Consider the following 18489-nt stretch of genomic DNA (forward strand, 5'->3'; position numbering starts at 1 on the left):
GTCATGACTGAGATTCCCTCTGAAGTCTTTGAAACAACCTAAAGGCAATGGATGAAATGTTTGAATTAACCTCCTGGACAGACGATCGCTTAGGGCCACTTTTCAGTCCATCATTTTTCATCTACTATTCAACTCTAAACAAACCCACCTTACACAAATCAGTACTGACTCTGATCCTATGGTAATAGCCATCCGTAACTGCCAGGTGAGGCTCCTTGCAGAAAGAAACACAAGCAACCCCTGACCAGTTGTGGCCTGTTGAAACTTGTCAATAAGGTGCAGCTTGATTCATATGGCACCGTGAGCACAAGATTCACATCTGGGCATGCCCTGTGCTCTTATGGCATCTAATACAACAACAAGGCAAAGTGTGGAGTTTTAAAAAGAATTCTCAGCCACAGGTGATCAATCACTCTGGACTGCATTCCAGTGCATTGTTTTTAACCCACCATGCAACTCTAGACAAAGGCCTCCCTATGCAAAGCAGTAGTTTGGTTTAGTTTTTAGAATTTATAGAGCGCATAGTTACTCAAGGGCATCCCAGCGCTAAAAGCAACGAAGATCAAGTGCAGGTTGGGGAACAAGAGTTAATTACGGAAAAGAATAGTTTTAAGCTTTTTCCTGAATAGTCGCTCTGAGGGTTCATAGCGGAGCTCCAAGGGAAAGGCATTCCAAAGATGGGCAGCCTTACTGGAGAAGGAGTTGTTGCCCCAAGCTTTCTTAGACCGAGAGATGTGAACATACCTAAGAGAGGAAGATCGTAGATTCCTAGATGGAGTATGCAGGAAAATTCGTTTTCTTAAAGGTATTGGGCCCTTACCATGTAGGGCCCTGTGAACAATACAGAGAGATTTAAAATGAATCCGCTCTTTGATGGGGAGCCAGTGAAGAGTAGAGATAGCCGATTTGGCAGAAGAATGTTTTGGTAAATGAGTAAGAAGCCTGGCAGCTGCATTTTGCACTCTCTGCAGCTTCTTTATAACGTAGAGCGGAGAACTAAGGAACAAGGAGTTTCCATAGTCAAGCCGAGAGAGGATTAGAGCTTGAATAAGAATTCTTCTAGTGGTGGGAGGGAGAAGGGTGAGAATCTTCCTAAACATGCGTAGGAGACCGAAGCAGGTAGAGGAGACTTTATTGGCTTGGGGATCCATGGTAAGCTGAGGGTCAAGCAACACACCCAGACTCGTAACTTGGGGTTTGGGAGGAGGAAGATTGCTGAAAGTATCTGAAAAAGATGGGAGAGGGAAGGCAGGGGAACCATTACCCAGGACCAAAACTTCCAACATTCCATCATTGAATTTGAGTTTGGATTCAATCATCCAGTTGGTGATGTCACTCATACAGCGGGAGAGGTTATCCACAGACGAGTCTCCAGAGCTGGAGAGGGACACCACCAACTGCGTGTTGTCTGCGTAGGTGACCAGTGAAAGGTTATGAGGGGCGATCACTTTGGCTAATGGTGACAGATAAACATTGAAAAGAGTGGGACTAAGAGAGGAGCCCTGTGGGACACCACATGTCAAAGGGAAAGAATCAGAGAAAAAGGCACGGTCCAAAACTTGAAAGGATCTACCTTTGAGGAAGGAGGAAAACCAGGACAGGGAGTAGCCTCCTACCCCTATTTCTGATAGCCTGTAGCAAAGAAGATCGTGATCGACTGTGTCGAAGGCAGCACTCAGGTCAAGCAAGATAATGGCTACATGAGTCCCTTGATCTAAGAGCTGACGAGCCGACTCAGTTACAGTGAGAAGAGCTGACTCGGTGCTATGCAAAGCTCTAAAGCCCATTTGGGTGGTATGGAGGAGCTCCTGGTTCTCAAGATAGCTAGTTTATTCAGAGTTAACATGCTTCTCAAGAATCTTGGCGGAGATAGGAAGGAGGGCAATAGGTCTATAATTTTCTGGTAAAGTGGGGTCAAGTTTAGGTTTCTTCAAAAGAGGCTTAATAACAGCGTGTTTAAAAGACTGAGGGAGCCAGAGGATAGAGAGTTATTAAGAATTTTTGTAAGAGGGACAATGGTGTCTGATACCCGTAAGAGAACAGAAGGAGGGGCAGGGTCCAAGGGAGAACCAGATTTAATTTTGGACAGAAGGTTGTCGGTCATCACATCAGTGAGAGGGGAGAAAGTGGTTAATGAGACTCCTACGAGGAAGGAGTCTATGGGGGTCATTACGACCCTGGCGGAACAAGTCCGCCAGGGCCGTGGGATGCGGTGGCACCACCGACAGGCCGGCGGTGCCCCGCGGGGCATTCTGACCGCGGCGGCTCAGCCGCGGTCAGAGAAGGGAAACCGGCGGTCTCCCGCAGGTTTCCCGCTGCCCCAAAGGAATCCTCCAAGCCGGCGCAGCATGCTGCGCCGGCATGGGGATTCCGACTCCCCCTCCCGCCATCCAGTTCCTGGCGGTTCTCCCGCCGGGAACCGGATGGCGGGAGGGGGAGTCGCGGGGCCCCTGGGGGCCCCTGCCGTGCCCATGCCTATGGCATGGGCACGGCAGGGGCCCCCGTAAGAGGGCCCCTAAAAGTATTTCAGTGTCTGCAAAGCAGACACTGAAATACGCGACGGGTGCAACTGCACCCGTCGCACCTTCCCACTCCGCCGGCTCTATTACGAGCCGGCGTCATCGTGGGAAGGGAGTTTTCCCCTGGGCTGGCGGGCGGTCTTGTGAAGACCGCCCGCCAGCCCAGGGGAAAACTCGGAATACCCTCCGCGGTCTTACGACCGCGGAGCGGTATTTCGGAGGGGGGAAGCCTGGCGGGCGGCCTCCGCCGCCCGCCAGGCTCGGAATGAGGGCCTATGTCCTTACAAATAGGGAGCAGAATCGTTGAAGCGGGGAACCCAGAGTATATACTGGTGATTTTATCTTGAAAATATGATGCCAGTAGATTACTATGGGTAACGGAGGCTTCAGTCATGGGGGCAGATATGGGGGGTGTAGCAAGTTCTTTGAAAATTTGAAAAAATTCTTTCTGGGGACATGAGGAACTTTCTATTTTCCCACCATAGTAGGTGGACTGAGCAATTTTAATATTGTGATGATATATTCTGATAGAATGTCTGTAGATATCTCTGTTAGCGAGACTGTAGTTTTTACGCCACAGCCTCTCTAATTTTTTACAATTCTTCCTAAGTTCAAGAAGATGAGGAGAAAACCAGGGTTTGGATTTATGAGACAATAGAATTACTCTAGTTTTAATGGGTAGAATGGCATCCAGGGAGGATAAGATCCATTTATCAAATGAATCTGCTGATTCTGGGACAGGAAAGTAGTTGGTTTTATCAAGGGCTCGGAGGGCACTACGCCATTCCTCTGGGTCCAGTTTTGACCAAATACGCACTGATGTTGTGGAGCTAAGGGGCTGTCCCTGAGTGGCATCATAAGGGAAGGTAGAGGATAGAAGGGAGTTATCAGTCCATATAAGTGGCAGAGGGGGGCAGCCAACAGATTAGCAATGTTGCTAAAAATAAGATCTAGCGTATGGCCTTTCTGATGCTTAGGACCAATTGCGTGCTGAGTTAATTGGAGTGCTGAAAGGGAAGTTACTAATAGTTTGGCCAAGGGGCAGTCCAAGTTGTCAAGGTGAATGTTAATGTCTACTAGAATAGTAAGGTTAGAGAAATTGCAAATATGGCTGGCTGCAATATCCGGTAGGGTGTCCAGAAAGCGTGAGACAGGTCCGGGGGGTCGGTAAAGCAGGACTCCTGAAAAAGTGAAGGTGGAGGACAGATATAGTGAAAACATCAGGCTCTCGCAATCAGGGATGTCCAAAGGTAAAGTGGTGCATTTAATAGTAGTTTTGTGAATGATAGCTATTCCACCACCTCTGGCGACAGGTCTATCTAGATGTAACATAGAGTATGTGGAGGGCAGAGAATTGCAAATGCCTGCTGTGAAACCCTCTCAAGCCAAGTTTCGGTAAGGAACAGTACATCGGGCAGGAGTTCTTCCAGGAGAGTATAGATGTTTAGGGAATGGGCTGGGAGGGATCGGCAGTTGAGCAGCATCATTCTGCCAAATTGGGGGGAGGGGGGGCATTAAAAGACGTCAATGGTAGAACAGTCCACCGACAATGTGGGCATGGAAGGAGGGAAAGGGGGCTTATATTGCTATAAAGGGAAGGGCAGGGGTTAGTGGTTCTAAGTGCCAGCAATTGTGAGGAGGAGTAGATGGGGGGGAAAGGGCAGCATCTCTGGGCTCTGGGAGCTCCAGGGCGCGGACGGGCGCAGACGGGCTTGCCTTTGGCGCGCCAGTGGCGCATCCGCTGCGCGCGTCCGCAGCGCGGCCGGTGCCCGTCAGTCATTAAATACTGACGTGAGGCAGCCTCAGCCGGCTTAATGTGAAAGAGCTAGACCGCAAACCTGAAAAATGGCGGTCGAAAAAGTCCCAACCAGGAAGGAGGGGAGATCCGAGCAACCGGTAGCCACTGAACACGGGCTCCGGTGCTCGCAGTGAAAAATAAAAAGCACAAAACAATATTCAGTGATCAACAATAAAATTGAAAAGCCCAGAGTAGATTCTACAATTTAAAAAGTTAAAAATGTTAAAACAGTTAATTCAGAGCAATAACGCAATTTAATGGGAGCCTACTCGTAATGTTGCTTGCTGCGTGGCCGGCGCCCGTCAGTCATTAAATACTGACGTGAGGCAGCCTCAGCCGGCTTAATGTAAAAGAGCTAGACCGCAAACCTGAAAAATGGCGGTCGAAAAGGTCCCAACCAGGAAGGAGGGGAGATCCGAGCAACCGGTAGCCACTGAACACGGGCTCCGGTGCTCGCAGTGAAAAATGAAAAGCACAGAACAATATTCAGTGATCAACAATAAAATTGAAAAGCCCAGAGTAGATTCTAAAATTTAAAAAGTAAAAAATGTTAAAACAGTGATTCAGAGCAATAACGCAATTTAATGGGAGCCTACTCGTAATGTTGCTTCGTAGTACTGACCCAACTTTTCATGGCAAGTGTCCATCCTGACTTAGCGGGCTAGGGCCACTCCAGAAGGAAACTCAAGTTATCTCAGGCCAGTTTCAGCCTCTTGGGCATCGTCACTAAGGTGAAGCTTGAGTCCTTTGGCACAGTAATCAAAGTGTAAATGTGCAAATAGTACTAGGGTTATTAAAATATCGGTTTGCACCAGCCATGATTTTGATTTGAAATCAAATTTACAATGTAGTCCTATGTTGTACCAAGTTGCGCAGGCCTTCTTATCTGCAAGGGCCTGTGCCTTGTATTTTACTTTGGGACTCATAACAGAGAAAGTTAGATTCCTATTTTCTGATGGATACACCTACCTGTGGATTCCTCACCAAAAGAATTCTCCCCCTCGCGCCAGCCTCGACGGAAATTTCTTCTAGCTCTGCACGTCGACGATGACGTCACAATCGCCCGACTCCACGTGACGCCACATGACGTCATCCAGGCAATAAGAAGCCCTCGTCGACGTGCAGACGTCAGTTCCCTTTTTTCCGTGCCCGAATAACGGTTGTTTCTTCGAGGCTCACAGGGAGCTACTGTTACCAACTGACGGTTACAATGTCGCAGTCTAGAAAATCCGGCTTTAAACCTTGTAACCAATGCGGGGGTCGGATGTCGGTTACCGACCCCCACGATAACTGCCTCTGGTGCCTTAGTTCAGATCATGAGGTCGAGGCGTGCGGTTCGTGCCAGCGCATAAACCCTAAGGCGCTCAAAGAAAGAGAGGCGAAGTTATTCTTGGCTCGGTCCAAGAAGAAGAAAGAGAGGCTTCATAGGAGGGAGTCTTCGTCGAGATCCTCGAGGTCTCGCCACCATCATAGTGGCTCTCGGCGCCGTCATGGATCTCGACGCCGATCGAGCAAGGGACGGTCCAGGTCTAGATCGGCTTCTCTGTCGACTCGGCGTCGTCTGACGTGGGAGATAAGCCCGACCGTCACCCCTCCTCCTCCGACGACCCCAACGTCACCCGGGTCCGTCTTTGAGGTCGAGCCTCTCCAGAGGCCTGAAGGTTCTCCTGGCCAGGAGTTACCCGGACCCTCTTCGGCAGCTTTGCTGGCGCCGGTGCAGCAACAACAGTACCCGGCTTTCCTGACTCCGGGATCGGATCCTGCAGTGTTTTTGAACGCTATGTTTAACATCTTTGCTTCCATGGCGCCGGGTGGAAGTCACGCAGGTCCGTCTGGTCCTTGGCCTACGATTTAGGTGTTCCGGCGTCTTTCAAGTCGGCGCCGTTCACCCCGTTTATGTCTACTGCGTCTGAAGCGGCGCTGATGCCTACGACGTCGGCCAGGATGGCTGCACCTGTTACGGCACCGGTGGATTTGCCTCGGATCCCATCGACGTCCAAGATCGCTGTGGAGCCGGAGCCACCGGCTTCGGACGAATCCAAGCCTCGCCGCTGACGGAGGTCTTCGGTGTCGGTGGATGCCTTGTCGACTCCAGGCTTGGAGTCCAGACTTAGATCAAGGCGTCTGGCCCTCCGTCTCTTGGAAGAAGAGGAGTACGCGAGGCAACACCTGGAGGAAGGAGAAGTTGTTGAGCCCTCAGGTGATTTCCAGGGCCTAGACTCAGCTAGTGGCCTTGACACTACCCCGGAGTGGGATCTAGCTTCTCCTGGAGAGATCACAGAGGAGGCAGCTACGTTCCATAAGGTCATTCGTAAAGCTGCGGACTTTTTGGATATTACTCTTCCCACCGCGGAGGTTAAGAGAAATTTATTGACTGAGGTCCTCCATCCAACATCTGCTTCTGCTGAGCCTCTTCTTCCATTTAATGAGGCTCTGCTGGACCCTATAAAGGATATTTGGATGAAGCCTGTATCCACCGCTGCAGTCAACAGAGCGGTGGCTCGGCATTACAGGACGGCGCCTGGGGATCCGGTGTTTCTCTCCAGGCAACCAACTCCAGAGAGCCTTGTGGTCCAAGCTTCATGTTCCTCCAGATCCTCCCCTGGCTCGTTTCCTGGGGTTCCTGCTGATAGAGAGTCAAAAAAGATGGACCATACTGCTAAAAAGACATTTTCATGGTGCAGTATGGCCCTGAAATCTTCTAACGCCACATGTACATGGGACGTTACATACATGCCCTTATGGAAGAGGCAAAGGGCCATCCTAATGTGTCACAGGAGATCCTGCAACTCTTTTCGGATGCTCAAGCGGCTGCGACGCAAGTGATCCAGTCTGGTTTGGACACTTCGGACTCGGTGGCTAGGGCTATGGGCACGACCATAGTCTCTAGAAGGCAGTCTTGGCTTATATCATCTGGCTTCTCGACGGACGTGCAGGCTACGCTCCTTGATCTCCCGTTTGATGGGGAAAAGCTCTTCGGTTCTAAGGCTGACTCTGCCTTAGAACGCTTTAAAGAGAGCAGAACGACATCTAGATCCTTGGGACTCCAGTCGTCGGCCTCATCCGCTGTTAGAGGCTTTCGGAGATTTAAAGGATTTGGTCATGGTTCCTTTCGAGGAAGACTGCAAGGACCACAACAAACTGCTTCTACCCTGCCTTACAGATCCTTCAGGGGCAGGGGCAGAGTCCGTACGAGAGGCGCCACCTTGCAGCACTTTGCCTCTTCCTCTTCCTCTGGAGGGGTGCAGCAAGGAAAGCAGCCGTAGTCCTCCACCATTTCCTGTCCATTCGTCTCCAGTAGGGGGGAGACTTACACTTTTTCTTCCAATGTGGGAGGTCATAACATCAGACTCCTGGGTCATCGACATTGTGAAGAAGGGGTATGCTCTTCCTTTTCGGGAATTTCCTCCCACCCTCCCTCCCGCCCATCCTTCTGTTCGGAAGACCATCTTCTCCTGTTACAGCAGGAGGTATTATCCCTATTACAAAAAGCTGCAATAGAGTTGGTTCCCGAGCAAGAGAGGGGCCAGGGGTGCCCTTCAAGATACTTTCTGATTCCCAAAAAGGATGGTCGGCTGAGACCGATTTTAGACTTGAGGATTTTGAATTGGTTCCTCAAACAGGAAAAGTTCAAAATGCTGACCCTCTCACAGGTTCTTTTGGCATTGAACGAAGGAGACAGGATGGTGTCTGTCGATTTGCAGGACGCGTACTTTCATATTCCGATCCTCAAATCGCACAGGAAGTATCTCTGTTTTGTGGTGGGATCACAACATTATCAGTTTGCGGTCCTCCCCTTTGGTCTTACTTCTGCACCTCGAGTCTTAACGAAGGTGATGGCGGTGGTAGCGGCAGAGCTCAGAAGAAAGGGGATCGCTGTGTTTCCCTATCTGGACGATTGGTTGATCAAAGCCAATACTCCAGGGCTCGTGCGGTGCCATCTCCAGTCGACGACTCAATTGTTGTACGACCTGGGGTTTTCAGTCAATGTACCCAAATCTCACCTGAAGCCCTCTCAACGCCTTCTGTTCATAGGGGCAGTATTGGACACGACATTGAATCGGGCCTTTCCTCCGCCACAGCGGGTTCAAGAAATACAGGCTTTGGTTCCGATGTTTCGAAATGGAGCGGTGTTTCCAATCCTCAAAGTCCTTCGTCTGCTAGGTCTATTTGCTTCTTGCATACTGTTGATCACTCATCCACGCTGGCACATGAGGGCTCTCCAGTGGTGCGTCCGCAGGCAGTGGTTTCAGCACAAAGGGGATCTCGAAGACTCGATAAAGATCTCCAGAGACACTGCAGTGGATCTTCAATGGTGGGCAGCGGTCGACAACCTGTCTCAAGGAAGGCCGTTCTCGCCACCCCCACCAGTGGCGTCAGTGGTAACGGATGCTTCCACTTTAGGGTGGGGAGCTCATCTGGGGGACCTGGAGATCAAAGGCCTTTGGTCTCCAGTAGAACAGAAATTACACATCAATCTGTTAGAATTGCGGGCAGTACGGCTGGCTCTCAAGGCATTCCTCCCTTCCATTCGCGGTCAGTCAGTCCAGGTTCTAACTGACAACATGACTGCGATGTGGTATATAAACAAACAGGGAGGAGTGGGGACGTATCTTCTCTGCAGAGAAGCTCTTCGACTCTGGTCCTGGCTTCAGGACCACAAGATCTGCTTGATTGCACATCATTTGGCCGGAGTCATGAATGTGCGTGCAGACATTCTCAGTCGACGCAGCTCGGTCGACCACGAGTGGCGTCTTCATCCAGATCTAGTTCTGCATATCTTCCTGATGTGGGGTTATCCACAAGTAGATCTGTTTGCAACTCAAGAGAATGCGCAGTGCCCGCTGTTTTGCAGCCTCCAGTATCCGGTGCAAGGAGCTTTGGGGGACGCGTTTCAGATGTCCTGGAAGGGTCAGTTGCTTTACGCGTTTCCCCCCATAACCTTGATTCCTCGAGTTCTCAGGAAAATCCGCCAAGACCGGGCTCAAGTCATCTTCTGGGATTGGCCAAGAAGGGTGTGGTATTCGGACCTACTCCAACTCTCTCAGTGCCCTCCGCTCCGTCTCCCTTGCAGGGTGGACCTCCTCTCGCAGTCGCAGGGGCAGATTCTACACCCCCACATCCAGAGCCTACATCTTCATGCCTGGAGATTGAACGGGGCAATCTGAGTTCCTTTTCTCTCCATCCAGATGTGGTGGAAGTTATTCTATCGGCCAGACGACACTCCACCAAGTCAATCTATGCAAATCGTTGGGCTAAGTTTACAAGCTGGTGTGGAGAGAATAGTTTAGATCCTTTAAAAGCTGGTTTATCTGACATTTTGTCATTTGCACTCTATTTATAATTTGCACTCTATTTAACACAGAAAGGTTTTTCAGTTGCCACTGTTAAGTGTTATCTGTCTGGGCTATCTGCTTTTCTGTGCCTTACTGACAGTCAGTCAATTACTCTCTCTTCCTTTTACCCTCCACCTCACCCATCCAAGGAGGAAGAGAGGCTCCATCGGCTGGATCCACGAAGAGCACTGAGCTTCTACGTCGCCAGGACGAAAGAGTTCAGACAGGATAAACAGCTCTTCGTTGGATATGTGGGGAAGAGGTAAGGTAGAGCCGTCCACAAGAGAACGCTATCCAGGTGGGTCATTCTATGTATTAAGATCTGCTATTCTTTGGCGAAGAGAGATCCACCTGTGGGGCTTCGTGCCCATTCTACCAGGGCCAAAGCGGCTTCATCGGCTTTGGCTAGAGGTGTTCCTGTGGCTGACATCTGCAGGGCAGCGACCTGGGCATCCCTCCATACTTTTGCCAAGCATTACTGTTTGGACTCTGAGGTCAGGAGGGATGGCCATTTTGCTCGCTCGGTGCTGCAAGATTTCTTGGTTTGACCATTTGGGCACCCACCACTGGAGGTTATACTGCTTGGGGACTCTATTCTTTTGGTGAGGAATCCACAGGTAGGTGTATCCATCAGAAGAATAAGTTACTTACCTTCGGTAACGCTTTTTCTGGTGGATACAGTAACTACCTGTGGATTCCTCACGGTGCCACCCACCTCCCCGTTGCCTGAATGGTCAAACTAGGATCTCTTTGGGTGCGCATCCTTGGACTTGTATATATTTATATGTATATAGCTTTCACATGCATATGGTTGTATTCTTTGTATATACTTTTCCTTTGCAATTTAAGATAGTGGAAAAGACATTTTTGGACTAGAATGGTACATATATATATTTAGTTCTGTCCTGGATTGAGCACGCATAACTGTGATTTTTATTGAGTTTTATATTAAATATTTTCAATTTCATCTATTCTGGATGAATGTGTACTATTTAGGTTTAACCTGTTCGCCTTTATGGCACGCAAAAAATGGTGATAACTGACGTCTGCACGTCGACGAGGGCTTCTTATTGCCTGGATGACGTCATGTGGTGTCGCGTGGAGTCGGGCGATTGTGATGTCATCGTCGACGTGCAGAGCTAGAAGAAATTTCCGTCGAGGCTGGCGCGAGGGGGAGAATTCTTTTGGTGAGGAATCCACAGGTAGTTACTGTATCCACCAGAGAAAGCGTTACCGAAGGTAAGTAACTTATTCATCTCAGCATAGAAGCTTCTGCTATATATTGTGGTTTCAAGGTCTTTCAACTGTTCTTCGCAAGAAGTGCCACCTGCTCCCATTATCACTTGGTTCACTTTCTGTTATGTGACTCCTTCCATTGCGTATGTGAAGAAAACATTTAAAAGTAGTGCAATTGTATGCGCCTTGAGATCCCTCGGGGTGAAAAGCTCGTGCTGTACAAGAATTCCATGATTGATACCCTCATTAGCACTGTGAGGGTGAAACTACAGTGATTTATTTCACAATTATAAACCTCTTTTTGTAATAAACATGTTCCAGACTTCGACAAGTCTGAGAGTGATTTTTATTTAATAGGACTCACATCAGGGCCTACCCATCACACTTAGGACGTCAACTGCAACAACAACTAGGTGATGGATAGAATGCTTGAATTAATCTCACCAACTGGGATCACTTGAGGGCAGCATTCCAGTCCCTCATTTTTTGGCCACCACGCCGATCTAGACCGAGGTGCTTCCTCATGGGAACAGTCCATAATTTGTTTATTCCACATTCTTGGAAGGAAAAACTGAAGGCAGTCCAAAGATTTGTTTAAGGCCGGCTCTTAAACCTCCAGTTGCATGCCAGCGACCAACCCACTAGAGTAGATATTGTCAATGGCATTTGGTTTCTTGAGAACCCGTTAGAGGGTCCTTGCGTTCCACATTTGTTTAGAAAGTTTCTTGTGTCTGTTTTAGGGGACCTGATTTTTTTTTTCTAAAATATATAACTCCAGTTTCAGGATTTGGGGAAGGGATGAGTACTGCAGGTTTCAGCCATGACAGAATGGATCATTTTCAGAAAATGGTGACTATGTGGTTACATTGGTATGGTCTGGTTCAGTCATTTTCGGCTTAATGCAATGTTTCATGGCTGGGGAGTAGCCTCAGTGCCTTTAATCTTCCATCACACTCATTTGAGCGTTTTTGTGTGTCCCAGGTCAGACCAACTCATTGCCTCCTCTAGCAGCCCAATTTTTGTGTTTTCTGACCAGGGTATAGCAGTAGGACTTCCTCTTTTCTTTGGCTCTGCCCTAGCTTTTGAGGGGCCGGGCGGGTAGTAGAAAGCTTAAAAACCTTATCCTTGGTAAGTGCCTCATCAAGACAGAGCTTCTACAGAAGTCCAGACAAATGCAATCAATTTGATCTGGAAATTCACATTCCCTCTAAAGGGGACTGACCTGTAGCCATGGCCACCAGCCAACAGTACCAGGCACATCTTCCTCAACACTTGGAAAGGAAGCAGCACCTTACCAGCAAAAGAGTTGCGGGGACCAGAGAGAAACAGTTTAGAATTCATGAGCAGGTGTCTGCTCTTTTCATCCGGCTCATGCTTCAGCAAAATGGTGGAGAACACAGATGCCCACTTGGATATTTATTAGGCCATACACATTGCAAACATCCTAAGCAGTGGTAAACTGACCTTTACCCACAGCCATACTATATCTGGCTGACCTTTGTTCCTGAGCAGAACTCCAGCCTGATGGGGTGAGACGATCCCCGATGGGCTTCAGGGTTCATAGGGAAAGCTATATTAAGGCTGTTGCAACAAATAAATCAACCTTAAGGGAAGTCTCCAGCTTGTTGCAGCACCGCTGTGTCCAGGGGTGGATTGGTATCACAATTAGGCCCGGGCACTTCCCAAAAATCGGCCGACATTCCCTGATCGTCCCTTTCACAGGTCACCGTCTCGCTTGTCTCATTGGAATTTTGCCTGCGATTTTGTTTTTGTAAGTTTTATAGAGTGTGGACTAGGCCCAAAGGCACAGAAGCAATGTACATGAGTACCAGTTATATTACACAAGATCAAATTCATTTTTATTTTTGGTACGGGGAGATTAAGTGATTTGCCTATAATCACTAGATGTTGAGCTAATGCAGACCCTCAGAGCTGGTTCAAACAAATGCTGCTCTGACAATAGTACTACCTTCAAATTTATACAACCCCACTCCCCATAACCAAAGCCTAAAATCTCCAGCACCGAAGTGACAACACCCGACCGCTAGGGAGGCTACTTCCCTTACTCACTGCCTCCCCAGTCAATTATAGCCTCAGAGCAATGACCTGGCAAGGGAGGAGTCAAAAAGCACACTGCTGCTCCATGGAGGGGGGGGGGCTTAAGTGAGAGTGACCCAGTGACACAAGATCATCTGGCCTCCAGAGAGGTCCCTGCATACTCTCACCCTTCCCATGCTTGAACGTGATTGCCCAGCGGGAGATGACACTGCTTCTGGGCCAGCCACATAAGGCAGGGGGCTGAGGTGAGAATGCCCCAAGGGCCTGAGCAACACCTGCCCACAGTCCCAATTTACAGCATGGCAGTGGAGAAATCAAGATAGCATTGCCACTGTAAAGTTGCCTGATGGGGACTGAGGAAGAAAGTAAGTCTCTCAGGCCCGTTTACATAACCTCTAAAAAACTGGCCCACAGGTCACCATGAGGCACCGGCCCATCTCCCAATGCCTGACTGCCCGCCTTCCTAATCTGACCCAGACTGTGTCCATTTAGAGGTCACCAGCCTCCTAATTATGTAACGCAAAAACACACTCCCTTCAGAGGCATGCTGCAGGTCATAACCCAGCAGGCTCACAAAGAGGACAGTAAAAGGCCCACTTATTTCCCATGAGGTTCTCAGTAGACCCTCTCCCAGTGGTACTAATAGAAAGTCCTGTGGCCGTGTGCCATCTGGTTGCCTTTTTGCTTTTTTTTTCCTTCTGTTTTAAGTACAGTAATATCACAGTAGCGCCATGCAACCGGGGAACACAAAAACCAAGGGCCTAATTTTATTTTTGGCAGGCGGCTCATTACTGTACCAAGGCAAAAGAGTAAATTACTCTGTCCTCCTCATGGAGGAGCCACCGGACAAATTTAGAAATTACCACCAAACTGGTAGTAATTTTTAAAGCATTGGCAGGAACTGCTATCACTCCAGTTCCTGTCAATGCTTTGTGCAGTTTGGTGCAGGATTTCGGCAACCTGAGGGAGCCTTGCACCAAATTGTTTTCTTTATATTTCAAAAAGAAAATCCTACAGTTGGATTGTATTTTTGAGAATAAAAAGATAATGCTCCCTCCACACTGTGTGAGTCATCTCCCAAAGCAAAGGGGAAATTTGATTTTTTACTACCCCTTACTGCCAGGGTTTGCCTGGCGGTGAGGGACAGTAAAAGGAATAACTATATGTGCACCCATCTAAATTAGGTAGATGGACGTACAGTAATTTCTCGGACGGGCCTTACTCTGTCTGGCCTTCAGAGATGCTTGGCCATGGTGGTGAAGGAGTAGTGACCCCGTGGGCAAATTTAAGGTCTGCTGACATTTAAATCGAGCTGGTGGACAACTGTGTTGGAAGGGAGGGAACACTTGCTGTTGCGACTGAGTGCGCTCTCCGCCAACATATAAATTAGGCCCTAAGTCTTTTCGACAGTAAGACTTTTACATTTTCTCCATTAAATCTGTATCTGGTAATATGTAATTAATTAAGGAGTTTTCTGCAAGTGATAGAAAGCTTGGCGCTGGAACAATTTTTAGAGTCGGGTGCTGGTCAGTGGTGTCAGCTCTCCAAAAACTCGGGTGAAAGCAGAAGTTCAAGGATCAGACAACTGAACCCATCACAGTCTAAAAGTGCATTTCATAGATATTGTAGTGTCAATAATGATCCATAGCTTGCTTTTCATATACTGCTTCATGCCCCAGTTTAGCCGGAAGACCTGCATTCCATGTCACAATGTATACTGAATATTGATTCTGCACTGGCATCATTTTTAACTGGAAAAAGTACAATAACATAGCAGAGCTGTGCAAGCCATGTGCCTATCACTAAAGTAAAATTAATGCTTCTTGTTTTTATTTAACTGATGTAGGAAGTTGGCTCTGTATGTACTATTTGAAAGTAAGAAATAGCATGCACAGAGTCCAAGGGTTCCCCTTAGAGGTAAGATAGTGGCAAAAACAGATAATTCTAATGCTCTATTTTGGGTAGTGTGGTCGAGCAGTAGGCTTATCAGAGGGTAGTGTTAAGCATTTGTTGTACACACACAGGCAATAAATGAGGAACGCACACTCAAAGACAATTCCAGGCCAATAGGTTTTCATATAGAAAAATATATTTTCTTAGTTTATTTTAAGAACCACAGGTTCAAAATTTACAAGTAATACTTCAGATGAAAGGTATTTCACTCAGGTATCTTAGGAACTTTGAATCAACACAATATCATGTACAGTTATGACAAAAATGGCAATAAGCTATTTTAAAACTAGACACTGTGCAATCTTCAACAGTTCCTGGGGGAGGTAGGTTTTCGTTAGTTATGCAGGTAAGTAAAACACCTACAGGGTTCAAAGTTGGGTCCAAGGTAGCCCACCGTTGGGGGTTCAGGGCAACCCCAAAGTTACCACACCAGCAGCTCAGGGCCGGTCAGGTACAGAAGTCAAAGTGGTGCCCAAAACGCATAGGCTTCAATGGAGAAGGGGGTGCCCCGGTTCCAGTCTGCCAGCAGGTAAGTACCCGCGACTTCGGCGGGCAGACCAGGGGGGTTTGTAGGGCACCGGGGGGGACACAAGTCAGCACAAAAAGTACACCCTCAGCAGCACAGGGGCGGCCGGGTGCAGAGTGCAAACAGGCGTCGGGTTTGCAATTGGTTTCAAAGGGAGACACAGGGGTCTCTTCAGCGAAGCAGCCAGGCAAGGGGGGGGGCTCCTCGGGGTAGCCACCACCTGGGCAATGGAGAGGGTCACCTGGGGGTCGCTTCTGCACTGGAGGTTGGATCCTTCAGGTCTTGGGGGCTGCGGGTGCAGTGTCTTTACCAGGCGTCAGGTTCTTTGAAGCAGGCAGTCGCGGTCAGGGGGAGCCTCTGGATTCTCTCTGCAGGCGTCGCTGGGGGGATCAGGGGGCTCAACTCTGGCTACTCACAGGGTCGCAGTCGCCGGGGAGTCCTCCCTGTAGTGTTAGTTCTCCGTAGGTCGAGCCGGGGGCGTCGGGTGCAGAGTGGAAAGTCTCACGCTTCCGTCGGGAAACGTGTGGTCTTTAATAGTTGCTTCTTTGTTGCAAAGTTGCAGTCTTTGTGGAACAGGGCCACTGTCCTCGGGAGTTCTTGGTCCTTTTAGATGCAGGGTAATCCTCTGAGGCTTCAGAGGTCACTGGACCCTGGGAGACGCATCGCTGTTGCAGTTTTTCTTGAAGTGGGGAGGCAGGCCGGTAAGGCTGGGGCCAAAGCAGTTGGTGTCTCCGTCTTCTCTGCAGGGTTTCAGGTCAGCAGTCCTTCTTCATCTTCAGGTTGCAGGAATCTATCTTGCTTGGTTCTGGGGGGCCCTAAATACTCAATTTAGGGGTGTGTTTAGGTCTGGGGGGTTAGTAGCTAATGGCTACTAGCCCTGAGGGTGGCTATACCCTCTTTGTGCCTCCTCCCTGAGGGTTGGGGGGCACATCCCTAATCCTATTGGGGGAATCCTCCCCCTGCAAGGTGTTACAGTTCCTGCAGGGGGAGGTGAGAAGCACCTCCACCCAGTACATGCTTTGTTACTAGCCACAAAGTGACAAAGGCACTCTCCCCATGTGGCCAGCAACATGTCTACTGTGGCAGGCTGGCAAAACTAGTCAGCCCACACTGGAAGTCGGGTATGTTTTCAGGGGGCATCTCTAAGATGCCCTCTGGGGTGTATTTCACAATAAAATGTACACTGGCATCAGTGTGCATTTATTGTGCTGAGAAGCTTGATACCAAACTTCCCAGTTTTCAGTGTAGCCATTATGGTGCTGTGGAGTTCGTGTCTGACAGACTCCCAGACCATATACTCTTATGGCTACCCTGCACTTACAATGTCTAAGGTTTTGCTTAGACACTGTAGGGGCATAGTGCTCATGCACCTATGCCCTCACCTATGGTATAGTGCACGCTGTCTTAGGTCTGTAAGGCCTGCTAGAGGGGTGACTTATCTATGCCATAGGCAGTGTGAGGTTGGCATGGCACCCTGAGGGGAGTGCCATGTCGACTTAGTCATTTTCTCCTCACCAGCACACACAAGCTGGCAAGCACTGTGTCTGTGCTGAGTGAGGGGCCCCAGGGTGGCATAAGACATGCTGTAGCCCTTAGAGACCTTCCCTGGCATCAGGGCCCTTGGTACCAGGGGTACCAGTTACAAGGGACTTACCTGGATGCCAGGGTGTGCCACTTGTGGAGACAACGGTACAGTTTAGGGAAAGAACACTGGTGCTGGGGCCTGGTTAGCAGGCCTCAGCACACTTTCAAATCATAACTTGGCATCAGCAAAGGCAAAAAGTCAGGGGATAACCATGCCAAGGAGGCATTTCCTTACAACTGACCTTACTTATAATATGTTTCCATCACCTATACACTTTAAGAAGCCCAGTGTACCTTATATCTGAAATGTATAAACATTAGACAGCGCCTAGAGAATATTTTACATCTGTGGCCACCTTTCCCGTCTCCTCTGTTCACACCTAAACGCCCACAGTGGACTGTCGTACCATCTCCCAAGTTCAGATTCTCCCCTGGGGAGTATCAGACCGTGCTCCTCTCCTCCTCCATCTTGGCTCTACCCGGAATGGCCAATGCCCTATGTGGCGACTTCACACCTGGTGCCTTCAGGACCCAGGCCCTTTGCACTGAACTCCAAGCCTTCTTCCGCAGTAACAGCTCTGTTGCCTCAGTTGGCACTCTGTGTGCAGCGGTCAGGCAACCATGAGGGGGGTTGCCAAGGGACGCATCAGTGCGAAGAAGTGTGCCTGTTCCCCACACATTGCTCAACTGGAGGCCCGCACCCTCCTACTGGAGAGTGCTCTGGCTACAGACTCACATTGCAACACCTCCCACAAGCTGAGCCTTCTGTATGAAGACATATGTCTCCAATCCCTGGAAGCCGCCAAACACCTGTAGCATGCCACAACAGCCAGAGTCTACGGGTGCGGAGACAAAAATGGGAAATTCTCGTATTGGTTGGCCTCTTGTCACCATGCAACCAGAATTGTGCCAGAAACTGCTGACAAAAGCGGTAATACTCTCCATACCCGCCCTGAGATTACGTAAGCCTTTGCCCTTTACTATTGCTGTCTATATACGGCAATTCCTCTTGGGGACTTAGAATCCTTCTCTCGGTTCCTTAGCGAAATACCCCTCACCTGCCTGTCCTGCGCCAGAATTCAATTGTTAGACAAACCGCTTACGGTGGAAGAGATAGGTGTGGCCCTGCCCGCGATGGATTCAGGGAAAACACCTGGCCCTGATGTCTTTCTCGCAGAATATTACACAACATATTGTGACTTCTTGATCCCCCACCTTCTGGCCCTCTTTAAAGAAGTAGAACATAAGGGTACCTTTCCCCTAGAAATAGACCACTACAATTGTAGTGATCCAAAAAATGCAGCTTCCCTCTACTGCTTGTGATGAGTATCCCTCTATACCTCATTAACAGAGAGGTTAAGCTCTTCGCACTGCTATTGGCCACCCCATCTTAAGTGGGTCCTCTGTACATTGATACATCCCAACCAGTGCTACTTTATGCCGAACCGCAGCACGAGGCATTGCCTCTGACGCCTCCAT

This window comes from Pleurodeles waltl, chromosome 11, assembly GCF_031143425.1.
Source record: "Pleurodeles waltl isolate 20211129_DDA chromosome 11, aPleWal1.hap1.20221129, whole genome shotgun sequence".
In the NCBI taxonomy this organism is placed as follows: Eukaryota; Metazoa; Chordata; class Amphibia; order Caudata; family Salamandridae; genus Pleurodeles; species Pleurodeles waltl.